The sequence below is a fragment of the Carcharodon carcharias genome, chromosome 8, assembly GCF_017639515.1.
Source record: "Carcharodon carcharias isolate sCarCar2 chromosome 8, sCarCar2.pri, whole genome shotgun sequence".
In the NCBI taxonomy this organism is placed as follows: domain Eukaryota; kingdom Metazoa; phylum Chordata; class Chondrichthyes; order Lamniformes; family Lamnidae; genus Carcharodon; species Carcharodon carcharias.
The window spans coordinates 4,010,077-4,025,378 of NC_054474.1; positions in this window are offsets into that span (position 1 = coordinate 4,010,077).

Sequence of the window (15,302 nt, forward strand, 5' to 3'; positions counted from 1 at the left end):
CCCTCATCGCCCAAGTGTGTGGCCATTTCACAGGCAGTTAAGATTCAAATGCCGGATTGAGAGAAAAATATTGACCAGGACACCAAAGAAACTCCCGTGTCCTCCTTCAAGGTAATTTCGTGCATCCGTTTGAGAGAGCAGATAGTCTCAGCAGGGGGTCTCAGTTTAATGTCTTATCTGAAAGACGGCACTCCCTCAGTACTGCACTGGAATGTCAACCCAGATTTTTGGGCTCAAGTGTCTGGACTATGTTATAGGTCCACAACATTCTGACTCAAAATTAGAATGTTGCTCACTGGTTAGAACAAGAAAGAATCTAATTCTCGCCCCTTGACATTCACTGGCATTACCATCACTAAGTCCCCCACTATCAACATCCTAGGGGTTACCGTTAACCAGAAACTGAACTGGCCATATAAATACTGTGGCTACAAGAGCAGGTCAGAGGCTGGGAATCCTACAGCGAGTAACTCACTTCCTGACTCCCCAAAGTCTGTCCACTGTCTACAAGGCACAAGTCAGGAGTGTGATGGAATACTCTCCATTCGCTTGGATGAGTGCGGCTCCCACAACACTCAAGAAGCTTGACACCATCCAGGACAAAGCAGCCCACTTGATTGGCACCTCATTCACTATTCAGTCCCTCCACCACCGAAGAACAGTGGCAGCAGTGTGTACCATCTACAGGAAGCACTGCAGGAACTCACCAATGCTCCTTAGGTAGCATCTTCTAAACACATGGCCACTACCACCTAGAAGGACAAGGGTAGCAGACACATGGCAACATCACCACCTGCAAGTTCCCCTCCAAGTCACTCACCATCCTGACCTGGAAATATATCACCGTTCCTTCACTGTCGCTGGGTCAAAATCCTGGAACTCCCTCCCTAACAGCACTGTGGGTGTATCTACACCACATGGGCTGCAGTGGTTCAAGAAGGCAGCTCACCAGCACCTTCTCAAGGGCAACTAGGGATGGGCAATAAATGCTGGCCCAGCCAGTGAAGCCCACATCCTGCAATTGAATAAAATAAACTCATATTCACACCCACGCTCACACGCAGTCACACCCACACTCACACGCAGTCACACCCACACTCATACGCAGTCACAGTCTCTCACACACACACTTGTGTTACATAGATTCCAGGTCAGAGTAAGAACAAAACAATACAACAGCTTTAAAAACAAAAAAACTGCGGATGCTGGAAATCCAAAACAAAAACAGAATTACCTGGAAAAACTCAGCAGGTCTGGCAGCATCGGCGGAGAAGAAAAGAGTTGACGTTTCGAGTCCTCATGACCCTTCGACAGAACTTGAGTTCGAGTCCAGGAAAGAGCTGAAATATAAGCTGGTTTAAGGTGTGTGTGTGGGGGGCGGAGAGATAGAGAGACAGAGAGGTGGAGGGGGTTGGTGTGGTTGTAGCGACAAACAAGCAGTGATAGAAGCAGATCATCAAAAGATGTCAACAACAATAGTACAATAGAACACATAGGTGTTAAAGTTAAAGTTGGTGATATTATCTAAACGAATGTGCTAATTAAGAATGGATGGTAGGGCACTCAAGGTATAGCTCTAGTGGGGTTTTTTTTTTATTTTATATAATGGAAATAGGTGGGAAAAGGAAAATCTTTATAATTTATTGGGAAAAAAAAAAGAAGGGGGAAACAGAAAGGGGGTGGGGATGGGGGAGGGGACTCACGACCTAAAGTTGTTGAATTCAATATTCAGTCCGGAAGGCTGTAAAGTCCCTAGTCGGAAGATGAGGTGTTGTTCCTCCAGTTTGCGTTGGGCTTCACTGGAACAATGCAGCAAGCCAAGGACAGACATGTGGGCAAGAGAGCAGGGTGGAGTGTTAAAATGGCAAGCGACAGGGAGGTTTGGGTCATTCTTGCGGACAGACCGCAGGTGTTCTGCAAAGCGGTCGCCCAGTTTACGTTTGGTCTCTTCAATGTAGAGGAGACCACATTGGGAGCAACGAATGCAGTAGACTAAGTTGGGGGAAATGCAAGTGAAATGCTGCTTCACTTGAAAGGAGTGTTTGGGTCCTTGGACGGTGAGGAGAGAGGAAGTGAAGGGGCAGGTGTTGCATCTTTTGTGTGGGCAAGGGGTTGTGCCATAGGAGGGGGTTGAGGAGTAGGGGGTGATGGAGGAGTGGACCAGGGTGTCCCGGAGGGAGCGATCCCTACGGAATGCCGATAAGGGGGGTGAAGGGAAGATGTGTTTGGTAGTGGCATCATGCTGGAGTTGGCGGAAATGGCGGAGGATGATCCTTTGAATGCGGAGGCTGGTGGGGTGATAAGTGAGGACAAGGGGGACCCTATCATGTTTCTGGGAGGGAGGAGAAGGAGTGAGGGCGGATGCGCGGGAGATGGGCCGGACACGGTTGAGGGCCCTGTCAACGACCGTGGGTGGAAAACCTCGGTTAAGGAAGAAGGAGGACATGTCAGAGGAACTGTTTTTGAATGTAGCATCATCGGAACAGATGCGACGGAGGCGAAGGAACTGAGAGAATGGGATGGAGTCCTTACAGGAAGTGGGGTGTGAGGAGCTGTTGTCGAGATAGCTGTGGGTGTCGGTGGGTTTGTAATGGATATTGGTGGACAGCTTTGCCTGTCTCTTTATGGGGTATGTGGAACATTCCTTGTTGCAGTCCTACTCCGGCCCCCTTCCACAACTCTTTCTCCGGTACATCGATGATTATTTCGGTGCTGCTTCATGCTCTCGTCAGGACTTGGAAAAATTTATTAATTTTGCTTCCAATCTCCACCCCTCCATCATTTTCACGTGATCCATCTCTGACACTTCCCTTCCCTTCCTTGACCTCTCTGTCTCAATCTCTGGTGATAGACTGTCCACCAATATCCATTACAAACCCACCGACACCCACAGCTATCTCGACTACAGCTCCTCACACCCCACTTCCTGTAAGGACTCCATCCCATTCTCTCAGTTCCTTCGCCTCCGTCGCATCTGTTCCGATGATGCTACATTCAAAAACAGTTCCTCTGACATGTCCTCCTTCTTCCTTAACCGAGGTTTTCCACCCACGGTCGTTGACAGGGCCCTCAACCGTGTCCGGCCCATCTCCCGCGCATCCGCCCTCACTCCTTCTCCTCCCTCCCAGAAACATGATAGGGTCCCCCTTGTCCTCACTTATCACCCCACCAGCCTCCGCATTCAAAGGATCATCCTCCGCCATTTCCGCCAACTCCAGCATGATGCCACTACCAAACACATCTTCCCTTCACCCCCCTTATCGGCATTCCGTAGGGATCGCTCCCTCCGGGACACCCTGGTCCACTCCTCCATCACCCCCTACTCCTCAACCCCCTCCTATGGCACAACCCCTTGCCCACGCAAAAGATGCAACACCTGCCCCTTCACTTCCTCTCTCCTCACCGTCCAAGGACCCAAACACTCCTTTCAAGTGAAGCAGCATTTCACTTGCATTTCCCCCAACTTAGTCTACTGCATTCGTTGCTCCCAATGTGGTCTCCTCTACATTGGAGAGACCAAACGTAAACTGGGCGACCGCTTTGCAGAACACCTGCGGTCTGTCCGCAAGAATGACCCAAACCTCCCTGTCGCTTGCCATTTTAACACTCCACCCTGCTCTCTTGCCCACATGTCTGTCCTTGGCTTGCTGCATTGTTCCAGTGAAGCCCAACGCAAACTGGAGGAACAACACCTCATCTTCCGACTAGGGACTTTACAGCCTTCCGGACTGAATATTGAATTCAACAACTTTAGGTCGTGAGTCCCCTCCCCCATCCCCACCCCCTTTCTGTTTCCCCCTTCTTTTTTTTTTTCCCAATAAATTATAAAGATTTTCCTTTTCCCACCTATTTCCATTATATAAAATAAAAAAAAAACCCACTAGAGCTATACCTTGAGTGCCCTACCATCCATTCTTAATTAGCACATTCGTTTAGATAATATCACCAACTTTAACTTTAACACCTATGTGTTCTATTGTACTATTGTGGTTGACATCTTTTGATGATCTGCTTCTATCACTGCTTGTTTGTCCCTACAACCACACCAACCCCCTCCACCTCTCTGTCTCTCTATCTCTCCGCCCCCCACACACACACCTTAAACCAGCTTATATTTCAGCTCTTTCCTGGACTCGAACTCAAGTTCTGTCGAAGGGTCATGAGGACTCGAAACGTCAACTCTTTTCTTCTCCGCCGATGCTGCCAGACCTGCTGAGTTTTTCCAGGTAATTGTGTTTTTGTTTTGAATACAACAGCTTTGTTGTTACTGAATTCACATTTCAAACTGCCATAGTGGGACTTAAGTTCTCACTCAGGGGGTTATGCCTAGGTCACTTAGATTACCAGTCTCAGGGCCACTACTGCACTAATATACCATGTAGGACAACAGTATATGGAGCTTTTTTTCCCACTGGAGAAACAGAAATTTTGAACTAATATTATTGAATTTCTGTAGGCGAGCGGGTTATTTGAGTTGGGCAGAAATGGGGGGGATTAGAGGACAACAATAGAAAATTTAAAAACATTGGCCAGGAATTTTTTGCAGGGCGAGCAGGCGCATGCCCCACCCGCTCGAGGGTAAAATGATGGGCGATGATGGCGGGCGAGTGTCCTGACATCATCGCGCACTCGCACGATATTTCGGTCAGCGGGCGCGTGCAGGAATTGGCAGTGCACCCGCTGACAGTTAAAAGGCCTTTTAAGGCCATTAACAATCCAATTGTTTGAAATTTTTCACTGCCGGTCCACCCTTACGGTTGGCGGGCAGGCGAATTGACGAGGCGGCAAATGCACTTTTTGCGAAACCTCGTCCACGGGTGGGATGAGGTTTCGAGCCGTCATTAAAAAATAAAAAAATAAATTTCATCCTAATTTCTAACCTGTCCCTGCTCCTGTGACAGAGTCACACGCTGGGACATTTTTTCTTTACAACTTAATTTTTTTTGTATTTTGGAAACTGTTCATCTCCCGGAGGCAGCTCTGTGCCTCAGGGAGCTTTTCCAGTGCTCCAACTTGCCACTCGCTCTCCTCCCCACCCCACACGCTGAGCACTGCCATTTGCATTCCGGCCCTGATCGCAGGCAGCGCTCGGCTTCCCAACCAGCCCCCCACCAAGCCCCCTGAACAGGGCAAAATTCTGGTTAGACGGCAGGAAATACTTCTTTTAATAGACAATCATTCATCTCTGGTCCTTATCGACGTTAGTGAGGTATCAGGATGACAATTGACGTTGTCCCACATAACAACCAATTCACAACCTCTCTGGCTATGGAGAAGGTTAAAACTCCAAACGGCTCACTCCTCTCTTTTAGAGAGATCGCCGTAATTATCCTAGCCTAGAGATGACTCCAGTCCTGTGCAACACAACTGCTTCTTATTGCTTGTTGAGTTAGCCAAACTAGCCAGTCAGCTCAATATAAACCTGGGGTGAAATTTTACAGCAGTGGGATTTTTATGTTCCCGCCAAAGCCAATGAGATTCAGAATGTCTCGCCACATTTTACAACCCCATCCCTGCCGAAACAGGACCGTAAAATTCTGCCCCTGGAATCTTACCTCCAAGGCACCTAGGAATGGACAATAAATATATCCTTGGCAGCGTCACCTGTAGCCTAAGAGCAGATTAACGTTCAGAGGCTGACTAATCAAAATTAGATTTTTTTTCTTTGGTTCAGGTCTCCGAATTCTCATAAAATTCTCTCAGGATGTACCCAGACTCACTGCGAGTGGAGCACTTCAAAGTACGTTCCAAACATATCCCAAAGTCATTAATGCAGTTAGGAACCAGAAAGCTGTTTTTCAATCAGCTTAAAACAAAACCCAGAGTTCTGGGAAAAGTTTCTTAAGTAGGATAATAAGGAAATTTGATTAAGAACAACGAGTTTTATTATGGACAGCAGCCTGCACACCAGAAAGGATATCCATCAGCCTTGTAACCCTTAGTCTCAGAATCCAGCACCTAATTAAATTGACTGAATCAGATGTCCTTACTTAAGTGTAATTAAAGGTAGCCCTTCTATGCTGCAATTGCATTACAGGAAATAATTTCAAACCATTCAAAGTGGCTGCGTAATTGTAAACCAAAGACTTGAGCATATGATAGGCATCTGAAATTGCTTCTGTTAGAAGCCATTTGTCTATGTGGAGACAGAGGCTGGCTTTACCCTCCATTCTAACTTCATAGAAAATTTGTTGAAGCGATAATGTGAAAGGGAAGAGCATTTTTACAAGTTTTAAAGCGCCTCTGCTGCTGGGTCAGTTGTATTGTACTTAAACAGCATATCTGGTTTGTACCAGGGTGATAATAAGGGTTAAGGAATGAAAACAATCTGCCAGCTACACCAATCACTATCCAGTACCCTCTGCCCACTATCTGGGGACCTCAGCTGAATAAAAACATAAAAACTAGGGGCAGGAGAAGGCCATTTGGCCCATCAAACCTACTCCGGCATTCAACAAGATCATGACTGTTCTTCTCAATCAACCCCATCTTCCCCCAATTTTCCACATTCGTTAATCTTCTTAGTAATCAAAAAGCTAAATATCTCTGTTGTGAATATACTCAACGATTAAGCATCCACAGTTCTCTGGTATAGAGAAGTCTGAAGATTCACAACCCTTTGAGTGAAGGAATTTCTCCTCAACCGCTAACCATATTCTTTAAACACATGTGCTACATTTCCCCAGCTGGGGGAATATAAGTCTAGTCTACTCAACCTCTCCCCATTGGACAATTTCTTCATCCCAGGAACCAGTTTTTGGAACCTTTGATGCAGTCCCTCGAGTGCAAACAGGTCCAGCCTTAGGTAAGGAACATATGATGCCTGCCCCACCATTCTACACAGTTGCAAAGTCAAAAACTCACCATCTGGCCTCCCACATAAAGAGCAGCCACTTGGCTAAGGCATTGGGCAGAGCTTGGGGATATGTGCAGTCACACTCCAGCAGAGAAGTTATATAAAGCTCGTGTAGAAACTTGCTTAGACCACACTCGGGGAAAATATTGCACTCATCGCTCAGGGGGGACGTATGCCTGACAAAAATGAGTGCAAAATGACGTTGGGCGAGCGTCCCAGTGTCATTGTGCACTCGCGTAATATTTCGGCCAGTGGGCATGCACCGGAGTTAGCAGCGCGCCTGTCGACAATTAACAGGCCATTAAAGATCTAATTAAATGAAACTTTTCACTGTCCGCTCAACCTTATGGTTGGCGAGCAGGTGAAAAGGCCTGGTGGCCTTCGGATTTTTTGCGAAACCTCACCCACGGGTGGGATGAGGTTTCAATCAGCCATTAAAAAAAAAAATCAAACATTTTTCAAACTAATTTCTAACGTGCCCCGCCTGCTCACGTGACAGGGTCACGTGGGGGAGAACTTTCTCCCCGTTGGGCGGGCCGGTTGGGACCGGGCGCCGGCAGGCGCAGGGCAGATCAGTGCCTCAGGGAGCATGTCCTGAGTGCACCCGCGTGCACGCGCAGACCTCCATGCTCGCCCTCCTCCCCACCACCCCCCCCCCACCCCCCCACAACACAGGCAGCGCTACAGCGCACGTTTCACACTGAACAGGCCTTAAAGGGCCCGCCAGTGTGAAATTGTGGTCGGGTCCTGATCGCGGGCAGCGGCCGATTTCAAGGCCGTTTCGGGCCCACCCGACAAGGACAAAATTCTGCCCTAGGATTAATGAGTAGTCCTGGTGTCTATTTTACAAAAGGCTTATGGGGGCACTTGAAGAAGCTGCAACAAACATTAACAAGGATGATACTAAAACAGGGGTTATAACTATTAGGAAATATTAAACAGGCTGGACTTCTTTCTCTCAAAAAGGAAGACTGAGGAATGACCTAAATGAGGTCTTTAAAATTATGAAGAGGTTTGTTGAGGTAAGTAAAATATTTCCACTTTGTGGAAGAGATCAAAACCAGTGGTCATAAATATAAGATAGCCACAAATAAATCCAATATGGATTCATGCACTCAGACAGTGAATTGAGTGTGGAACTCACTACCACAATGTAGTAGTGAATAGCACAGATGCATTTAGGGGAAAAAAAAAACAGATAAACACATGGGAGGAAAGAAATGGAAGGCTATAATGATAGGGTTGGATTGGATGGGAGGATCTTCGTATGGAGCATGGATCAGTGAAGCCAAATGAATGTTTCTGCAGTTTAATGTCTATATAATTCTATATACATCAGCTCCATGATGAGAGGTGGGGAGAATATTGGGGAAGTAAAGATAAGTTCAGAATTGTAAACTGTCAAATGTTGTGAGCTGCAATGGCATTCAGCTGTCAGTTTGGTCTGTTCTGCTGAATAATATATCCTCTAATCAGGGAGAAAGTGACAAAAGGTCATTGATATAAAATAGTCAGAGAGTGAGGAGAGAGGTTAGGAAGATCCTCTTTATCTAGACAGCTATTGCAGCTTGGAATTTAGAGATAGATTTTGTGAGATTTCAAATAACTGATGGACTGAAAATTGACTAGGCACAAACTGGCTGTTCTTCAAACTGTTCTGATGGACTCTTTCATTGCCACCTGAAGACATGGGCTGAGCCTCAGTTTAAAGAAAGATGGCACCTCCAATAATGTAGCATTCCCTTAGAACTGTAATAAAGCGTTGGCTTAGGGTATATGTTCCAATCCTGGAGTGAAGATTGAAGCCGTAACATCCTGGCCAACATCAAAATAAGCTAAAATCAAAACAGCAAATGCTCGAACAATTCAATAGCTCCAACAGCATCTATGGAGAAAGAAAGTACTGCTGAGGTGCTGGAGCTGAGGTACTCGGCTGGGTTGCTGCTGAGTGGGTGAGGCATTGCTGAGGTGCTGGTGAGTGGGTGAGGCATTGCTGGGTTGCTGCTGAGTGGGTGGGGCAATGCTGAGGTGCTGGTGAGTGGGTGAGGCATTGCTGAGGTGCTGGTGAGTGGGTGAGGCATTGCTGGGGTGCTGGTGAGTGGGTGAGGCATTGCTGAGGTGCTGGTGAGGTAGCAGTCCTCATTGGGCAGCTGGAAGATGGACCAGAGGAGGAGGGAAAAGATTGAGAGATCGAGGGGAGAGTTTCCTAATCCAGAGTAGAGAGCAGAATGCTGTCTTCAGAAGCCATTACGGGTTGTATACCTTTCTCTGTCTAATTAGTTAATGTATCGTATCTAAGCTGTAGCTTCTTAATAAACTCAATAAACTATCTTAAAATTACATAGGAATAGTCAACTGCCTGTTTAGGTATCTGTGGGCCCGGATCCAGAAATCTTACAATTGTAATTACTGTGTATTTCCAGAATTTTCTGTTTTTATTTCAGATTTCCAGTATCTGCACTATTTTGCTTTTATCAAAATGGGCTACCAGTGAGTCAAGCTAACAATACTGTCAGGCAGTGAATAGGTGGAGGTGAGACAACAAAGGGATTAGCAAAGTTCGGGCATGAAGATACTTGAAAATTATTGGGAATAAAAAAAATGCAGTTGGGTCTGAAGATGGACATTATCTGTTCCTCATAATTTTCATGCATGATTTGTATGAATTTCACTAGAGCTTTCAAGCTATTATTTTTGTAAGCAAAGAGTGAATAATGACAAAAGAAGGTCCTGTGGTGCAGTGGGCAGTGCCCCTGTCTCTGGGCAGAACGTTTTAGGTCAGCGTGCAACCACACGCCTGATCTGATCCGACACAAAATCGTGTGAGATGAGGCTGGGTGAGTGCCCCAACGTTATCCCGCGCTTGTGCAATATTTCGTTCGGTGACGGGGGGGGGGGGGGGGGGGGGGGTGTTTGTGGTGGAAGCGCACCCGCCGACTATGAAGAGGGCAATTAACGTTGTTAAAACTCCAATTATCTCCCGAGTTTTCAGGGTCCGTCCAACTGTACGGTTGGCGGAGAGGTGAATCTGCCAGGCAGACTTTGCATTTTTGATTAAACTTCATCCAACGGCAGGATGAGGTTTCCGTTATTAAATGAAGGAAAAAATAAAAATCTATGGACAGAATTCTTAACCTGGATATGTTCAAGTAACTAATTGTGATGACTGGTCATTTGTTTCGTGATTTTGAAATCTTTATTTGATTGTTTTGAAGTCCTCAGCTCCCTGAGGAAGCTCTCTGCTTTCATTCAGCGCTTGCCCACGCTTACGCCAGCGCCCAGCCTCCTCCCACCCCCACCCCAGCTGCACCGGGCACTTCAGCACGTGCTTCCGTTAATGGGCCAGCCAATGTGAAATGGCAGCTGGGGGGCCGATGGCAGGCAGCGGTCCATTCCCCTGCCGCTCCCGAGCCCGCTGACTGCGCCGGCTCTGGGTTTAGGTCCCACTCCAGGGCTTGATGGCGAAGGGAAGTGTGTTCATAATGCGGCCAGGCAGGTTAATTATCAGCCTGCAAATCCTTCCAATACGCCTAATGCAGATGGTAAGAGTGGGAGAGTCCCTAAAACAAAAACAGAATTACCTGGAAAAACTCAGCAGGTCTGGCAGCATCGGCGGAGAAGAAAAGAGTTGACGTTTCGAGTCCTCATGACCCTTCGACAGAACTTGAGTTCGAGTCCAGGAAAGAGCTGAAATATAAGCTGGTTTAAGGTGTGTGTGTGGGGGGCGGAGAGATAGAGAGACAGAGAGGTGGAGGGGGTTGGTGTGGTTGTAGGGACAAACGAGCAGTGATAGAAGCAGATCATCAAAAGATGTCAACGACAATAGTACAATAGAACACATAGGTGTTAAAGTTAAAGTTGGTGATATTATCTAAACGAATGTGCTAATTAAGAATGGATGGTAGGGCACTCAAGGTATAGCTCTAGTGGGTTTTTTTTTAATAATGGAAATAGGTGGGAAAAGGAAAATCTTTATAATTTATTGGAAAAAAAAAAGAAGGGGGAAACAGAAAGGGGGTGGGGATGGGGGAGGGAGCTCATGATCTAAAGTTGTTGAATTCAATATTCAGTCCGGAAGGCTGTAAAGTCCCTAGTCGGAAGATGAGGTGTTGTTCCTCCAGTTTACGTTGGGCTTCACTGGAACAATGCAGCAAGCCAAGGACAGACATGTGGGCAAGAGAGCAGGGTGGAGTGTTAAAATGGCAAGCGACAGGGAGGTTTGGGTCATTCTTGCGGACAGACCGCAGGTGTTCTGCAAAGCGGTCGCCCAGCTTACGTTTGGTCTCTCCAATGTAGAGGAGACCACATTGGGAGCAACGAATGCAGTAGACTAAGTTGGGGGAAATGCAAGTGAAATGCTGCTTCACTTGAAAGGAGTGTTTGGGTCCTTGGACGGTGAGGAGAGAGGAAGTGAAGGGGCAGGTGTTGCATCTTTTGCGTGGGCATGGGGTGGTGCCATAGGAGGGGGTTGAGGAGTAGGGGGTGATGGAGGAGTGGACCAGGGTGTCCCGGAGGGAGCGATCCCTACGGAATGCCGATAAGGGGGGGTGAAGGGAAGATGTGTTTGGTGGTGGCATCATGCTGGAGTTGGCGGAAATGGCGGAGGATGATCCTTTGAATGCAGAGGCTGGTGGGGTGATAAGTGAGGACAAGGGGGACCCTATTATGTTTCTGGGAGGGAGGAGAAGGCGTGAGGGCGGATGCGCGGGAGATGGGCCGGACACGGTTGAGGGCCCTGTCAACGACCGTGGGTGGAAAATCTCGGTTAAGGAAGAAGGAGGACATGTCAGAGAAACTGTTTTTGAATGTAGCATCATCGGAACAGATGCGACGGAGGCGAAGGAACTGAGAGAATGGGATGGAGTCCTTACAGGAAGTGGGGTGTGAGGAGCTGTACTCGAGATAGCTGTGGGAGTCGGTGGGTTTGTAATGGATATTGGTGGACAGTCTATCACCGGAGATTGAGACAGAGAGGTCAAGGAAGGGAAGGGAAGTGTCAGAGATGGACCACGTGAAAATGATGGAGGGGTGGAGATTGGAAGCAAAATTAATAAATTTTTCCAAGTCCTGACGAGAGCATGAAGCGGCACCGAAATAATCATCGATGTACCGGAGAAAGAGTTGTGGAAGGGGGCCGGAGTAGGACTGCAACAAGGAATGTTCCACATACCCCATAAAGAGACAGGCATAGCTGGGGTCCATGCGGGTACCCATAGCCACACCTTTTATTTGGAGGAAGTGAGAGGAGTTGAAGGAGAAATTGTTCAGCGTGAGAACAAGTTCAGCCAGACGGAGGAGAGTAGTGGTGGATGGGGATTGTTCGGGCCTCTGTTCGAGGAAGAAGCTAAGGGCCCTCAGACCAAGCTGGTGGGGGATGGAGGTGTAGAGGGATTGGACGTCCATGGTGAAGAGTAAGCGGTTGGGGCCAGGGAACTGGAAATTGTTGATGTGACGTAAGGTGTCAGAGGAATCACGGATGTAGGTGGGAAGGGACTGGACAAGGGCAGAGAGAAGGGAGTCAAGATAACGAGAAATGAGTTCTGTGGGGCAGGAGCAAGCTGAGACGATCGGCCTACCGGGGCAGTTCTGTTTGTGGATTTTGGGTAGGAGATAGAAGCGGGCCGTCCGAGGTTGGGCGACTATCAGGTTGGAAGCTGTGGGAGGGAGATCCCCAGAGGAGATGAGGTCAGTGACAGTCCTGGAAACAGTGGCTTGATGTTCAGTGGTGGGGTCATGGTCCAGGGAGAGGTAAGAGGAAGTGTCTGCGAGTTGACGCTCAGCCTCCGCGAGGTAGAGGTCAGTGCGCCAGACATCAACAGCACCACCCTTGTCAGCTGGTTTGATGACAATGTCAGGGTTGGACCTGAGAGAATGGAGTGCAGTAAGTTCAGAGAGAGACAGGTTAGAATGGGTGAGAGGAGCAGAGAAATTGAGACGACTAATGTCGCGACGACAGTTCTCAATGAAAAGATAGAGAGAAGGTAAGAATCCAGAGGGAGGGGTCCAGGTGGAGGGAGAATATTGGAGATGGGTAAAAGGATCCGTTGAACTGGGAGAGGACTCCTGCCCAAAGAAGTGAGCCCGGAGACGAAGACGGCGGAAGAAGAGTTCAGTATCATGCCGAGCCCGAAATTCATTGAGGTGAGGGCGTAAGGGTATGAAACTAAGTCCTTTGCTGAGCACTGAACGTTCAGCATCGGAGAGGGGAAGGTCAGGGGGTATAGTGAATACACGGCTGGGGCTGGGATTGGAAGATGGGGTGGGGACGGAGGGACAGGCAGGGGTGGAGGGTCCTAGATGGGTGTTGGTGTCGATGAGTTGTTGGAGTTTGCGTTCCTTAGCACTTGAGAGAAAGAGAAAAAGTTTCTTGTGGCTGTGGGTACCCGCATGGGCCCCAGCTATGCCTGTCTCTTTATGGGGTATGTGGAACATTCCTTGTTGCAGTCCTACTCCGGCCCCCTTCCACTACTCTTTCTCCGGTACATCGATGATTACTTCGGTGCCGCTTCATGCTCTCGTCAGGACTTGGAAAAATTTATTAATTTTGCTTCCAATCTCCACCCCTCCATCATTTTCACATGGTCCATCTCTGACACTTCCCTTCCCTTCCTTGACCTCTCTGTCTCAATCTCTGGTGATAGACTGTCCACCAATATCCATTACAAACCCACCGACTCCCACAGCTATCTCGACTACAGCTCCTCACACCCCACTTCCTGTAAGGACTCCATCCCATTCTCTCAGTTCCTTCGCCTCCGTCGCATCTGTTCCGATGATGCTACATTCAAAAACAGTTTCTCTGACATGTCCTCCTTCTTCCTTAACTGAGATTTTCCACCCACGGTCGTTGACAGGGCCCTCAACCGTGTCTGGCCCATCTCCCGCGCATCCGCCCTCACTCCTTCTCCTCCCTCCCAGAAACATGATAGGGTCCCCCTTGTCCTCACTTATCACCCCACCAGCCTCCGCATTCAAAGGATCATCCTCCGCCATTTGCGCCAACTCCAGCACGATGCCACCACCAAACACATCTTCCCTTCACCCCCCTTATCGGCATTCCGTAGGGATCGCTCCCTCCGGGACACCCTGGTCCACTCCTCCATCACCCCCTACTCCTCAACCCCCTCCTATGGCACAACCCCATGCCCACGCAAAAGATGCAACACCTGCCCCTTCACTTCCTCTCTCCTCACCGTCCAAGGACCCAAACACTCCTTTCAAGTGAAGCAGCATTTCACTTGCATTTCCCCCAACTTAGTCTACTGCATTCGTTGCTCCCAATGTGGTCTCCTCTACATTGGAGAGACCAAACGTAAGCTGGGTGACCGCTTTGCAGAACACCTGCGGTCTGTCCGCAAGAATGACCCAAACCTCCCTGTCGCTTGCCATTTTAACACTCCACCCTGCTCTCTTGCCCACACGTCTGTCCTTGGCTTGCTGCATTGCTCCAGTGAAGCCCAACGCAAACTGGAGGAACAACACCTCATCTTCCGACTAGGGACTTTACAGCCTTCCGGACTGAATATTGAATTCAACAACTTTAGGTCATGAGCTCCCTCCCCCATCCCCACCCCCTTTCTGTTTCCCCCTTCTTTTTTTTTTTCCAATAAATTATAAAGATTTTCCTTTTCCCACCTATTTCCATTATTAAAAAAAAACCCACTAGAGCTATACCTTGAGTGCCCTACCATCCATTCTTAATTAGCACATTCGTTTAGATAATATCACCAACTTTAACTTTAACACCTATGTGTTCTATTGTACTATTGTTGTTGACATCTTTTGATGATCTGCTTCTATCACTGCTTGTTTGTCCCTACAACCACACCAACCCCCTCCACCTCTCTGTCTCTCTATCTCTCCGCCCCCCACACACACACCTTAAACCAGCTTATATTTCAGCTCTTTCCTGGACTCGAACTCAAGTTCTGTCGAAGGGTCATGAGGACTCGAAACGTCAACTCTTTTCTTCTCCGCCGATGCTGCCAGACCTGCTGAGTTTTTCCAGGTAATTCTGTTTTTGTTTTGGATTTCCAGCATCCGCAGTTTTTTTGTTTTTATCTCTGTGGGAGAGTCTCTGGTCAGCCAGAACTGTGTGGTAGCTGCAGCACAACAGACTCCCCTACATTAAAACATTCCATGCACAGGTTCTTGCCAAGGCTTGGACTTTGTGGCAAGCACCCCTCTTGCTTTGAGGGACAACCTGAAGAAAATGATGACATTCACAGCCAGGAACAAGAACATTTTACACTACATGGTTATTGAAATTACATACACACACACACACACACACACACACACGTACACACACACATCTCATGCTGACAAACCACCATTTATAAAGTTTAGTTATGATAGTTCACCTTTTGAAAAATTTATATTTCACTGGGAGTTACTATGGATACCTTTCTAGTATACAGCAGCCTTCATAGAAGTATAGAAACTC